Source organism: Crocuta crocuta, unplaced genomic scaffold (genome assembly GCF_008692635.1).
Source record: "Crocuta crocuta isolate KB4526 unplaced genomic scaffold, BGI_CrCroc_1.0 scaffold248, whole genome shotgun sequence".
Classification (NCBI taxonomy): Eukaryota; Metazoa; Chordata; class Mammalia; order Carnivora; family Hyaenidae; genus Crocuta; species Crocuta crocuta.
The window spans coordinates 2,025,785-2,029,296 of NW_027532409.1; the positions used below are offsets into that span (position 1 = coordinate 2,025,785).

Sequence of the window (3,512 nt, forward strand, 5' to 3'; positions counted from 1 at the left end):
CGGGGGGGGCCCCCCCCGGGCCCCCGGGGCCCCCGAGCCGCAGCCTCTGCCCGAGTGCACAGGGTAAGTGTCCTCGGCCCCGCACTCAGTTGGAGCTTCCGTCTCCTCTAGGACCGAGTGAGATCCCGGCTCCGCCCCTTCCACGAGCCAAGGCCAGTGTCTACAGGCCCCAGTCCGCCCAGGCTCCACCCAGCAAAAAGACCCCGCCTCCGCCCAGTCCCCACGCCCAAGGGCGCCCTTTCACCTATAGAGGCTGGGCGGAGCCGGACTTCAGGCCCCGCCCCGCGCAGGCTCCACCTCGGCCCCGCCCCGCTCCCTAAAGCTNGTTTTCCCCAACCTGAGCCAGTTTTCTGTTTGGCAAAGCCACCTCGTAGGATTTTCGAGATTACATGAAATGACTTTGTGGGACCACCTGGCGCTCACACGTCCCCTCCTCGGGGGCAGCTTCCCCTGACCGTCCCATCACACCCCGTAGACTGGACGGGGGCCTCGCATCATACGCTCACATAGCCCACAGTTGTAACTTGGTATTTGCTTGAATGACAGTTTGATTATTGTCCATCTCCCCATTTGAAGCTGCACTTTGTGAAAGCAGGTCGCATTCATCCTTATATCCCAGAGCTCAGTGCAGTGCCTGACATACAGCCGGAGCTCAATAAATGCCCACTCTCCTTCATGCCATCCATCGGACACACCGGTGGAGGGTCCATACTGCTATCGGCCAGCAGAGGGCAGGCAGTGACCAGCCTTTTCGCCCTGCTGACCTTCCTCTCAGCCGGCAGGTGGGGCGGGAGCGGGCCAGGTGAACCCAGGTGCGCGCCCGAGCCTCGGACGAGGAGTCGGGCTAGGACACGGGTGTTCTTTCCCCTCGGATCTGTCGCCTGTCCTGGATCAAAGGCCTCTCTGACAACCCGTGTGGACCTACGGCTCCTGCAAAAAAGGTGCGCTAAGAATCATGAGGTGAAGGGGCGCCTGGGTGGCTTAGTCGGTTAAGCTTCCGACTTTCGCTTAGGTCATGATCTCGCGGTTCGTGGGTTCGAGCCCCGCGTCGGGCTCTGTGCTGACTGCCAGCTCAGAGCCTGGAGCCTGTTTCAGTCTGTGACTCCCTCTCTCTCTGACCCTCCCCTGCTCATGCTGTCTCTCTCTCTCTCTCTCTCTTTCTCCTAGAAATAAATAAAACATTAAAAAAAAAAAGAATCATGAGGTGAGGGAGTTTGCTGTGAAGAGGGAGAGCACCAAGGAGATAGATGCTTGGAGGACTGGGGTGCCTTGTAAAGAGCCTGGCTTAGAAGGTCCTGGGTGGTGGGGAGTGAGAGGTGGCCGCCATTGTGGGACCTTGGTGGAGTGACTGTCCCCAGTTGTCCTCACTATAGCAAGAACCATTTAGTGTCAGTCCTAAACCCAGGCTGTGTCTGGCTGGTCTCTCAAAAGGGCCCTTTTGGGAGCAGAGCTATATCAAGGTGGCCAGAGGGCAGCGCTGCCTCCAACATATCTGTGGAAGTGTAATATATAACTATTATATTTAACAGTGAAACCGTGGAAACAAAGGAATCCCACAAGGGAGCCTGGGAGGAAAGGAGAGGTCCAAGGTGATGGCTACCGATGCCATAGTTACTGTACCTCTTTGAGCCTCAATTCGTCATCTGCCAAATGGAGATAAAACCTATCTTGCAGGATTGTGTTGTGACGATTAAGCAGGATGAACTCAATCAGTGCTTCTTCACTTTGGCTGTGCATTGAGATCACCATACTCCAGGAAAATACTGATGCCTGGGGTACTGGGATCACCTGGGAAATCTTCAGGCAATGGCACTATGCAGCCAAGGTTAAGAACTACTGAGCTAAATGCTGAACACAGCACAGGGCTCACACTAAGTATTCAATAATGTTTATATCACATTTTGAAAAATGGAGCACATGCTGTTTCTACTGTTCCTCTTTAGTGAAGAAATAAGTTGGTATAAAGGTTGTTGCAGTAATTGGCTTGTTTCTGGAACTATGAATCATTGGGATTTGGTGATGACGGGGATGGGGGAGACAGAGGCAACCGCTGGTGATATGACTTATCCTAACGCCCAACTGAACTGAATGAGGCAGGGACCACCCTGTTCTAGCTTGCAGTGTATAGAACTGTTTCCAAGGCATGCTCTGAGCGTGCAGGCAGGCTGGGCTCTTGTGTTTGCTCATGTCTGGGGCTCAGGATAGAGGCTGCTTCCTCCCCTCCCTGGATACACTCACCAGGCAGGCTTATACCATTGGCAACTATATGTCTCTTGAGTAACCCACAAATGCAGGTGGCACCTCCCTCTTTAAGGGACTTGGTAACTTTAGGTGCTTCATTAAATTACAGACTCAGTGATTATTTACTGTGCTGCACTACTTCTTCGCTTGGGTGAACCTGGTGTGAAGTGGGAGGACCCACTCACCAAGGCCTGTGGCTGTGACCACTTGTCATGGCAGCAAGACTGAGCCCAGGAGCAGCTCCACAGTCACTCCTGGTGGCTTCATTGAAAGGGGGAAGGGAGGCAGAGGAAGCTATGGCTGGCTCCCTCCAGCATGGAGGTCTGGAGGGTTGAGGGCCAGGTAGTTAATGTCTCACTAGGATTATCCGATTTAGCAAATAAAAATAAAGAACACCCAGCTGAATTTGAAGTCCAGGTAAATAACAAAAGCTTCTGTTAGTGTAAGTATGTCCTGTGCAATTTGGGACATAGTTATACTAAAAAAAAAAAAAAATTATTATTTATCTGAACTTCAAATTTAACTGGATAGCCTTTATTTTTATTTGCTAAATCTGAGAGCTCTATGCCTGGCCACAGAGTCAGGGAAAAGCCAGCACAGGGAATTTGCTGTGCTGTACCTCCTGCTCAGTGTTGCCACATTCAGCTTCTGCCTGACTATCCTGCTCCAGAACTATGCATGGCTCCCAGCTGCTTCCCTGCTTCCAGAGCACAACCTTGACAGCCTGGCTCTCCTGCCAGCCCAGCTGCCGTGCTTGGACCCTTACCCACCTCGACTGCTCATGTCTTCTCTAATGGCATGTGTCCTTCCCACTCCCAGTAGCAACTGCAAACACTTAGTGACTACCTACTGGGTACAGACACCGTGCTTAGTTCTTCATCTGCATAATCTCATCTGATTCTCATAAAACCTCATACAGTAGGTATCCTGTTTTACTGATAAAGAAAATAAGATAGATGCTGCAGGGACACTCCCCCCCCCACCCCCCGCCCCAGTCTTGGGGTGGGCGGGGAGAAGGGAAAGAACAGGTAGTCTGGCAATTGCGATTTAAGATGACCAGGCTTAGGCGGACCAAGCCCAGAGGCCCACAGCAGCATGGGACGGGTCAAGGAGGGCTTTCCCAAGTAGATACCTAAGCTTGAAAAATAAGTGGAATTAGTTAGATGAAGAAGGGTGCGCATGATGTTTCAGGAACAAAAGCCCTGCAGAGCTACCTGGGTGTAGTTCAGTCTTGAAGATGAAAATGAGGAGAGTGGGGGCCGGGGGAGGTA

At 52.3% G+C, this 3,512-nt stretch overlaps 1 protein-coding gene across 1 annotated transcript in view; it reads right to left on the reverse strand.

Moving 5' to 3' along the window:
* LPIN3 (lipin 3) overlaps positions 1-74 on the reverse strand; it is a 16,766-nt gene extending 16,692 nt beyond the window's left edge. The window contains exon 1 of the mRNA XM_077778853.1: positions 31-74. The gene's annotated coding sequence lies outside the window, so the exon portion shown is untranslated. The remainder of the gene's footprint in view (positions 1-30) is intronic.
* Between the last annotated feature and the right edge of the window lie 3,438 nt (positions 75-3,512).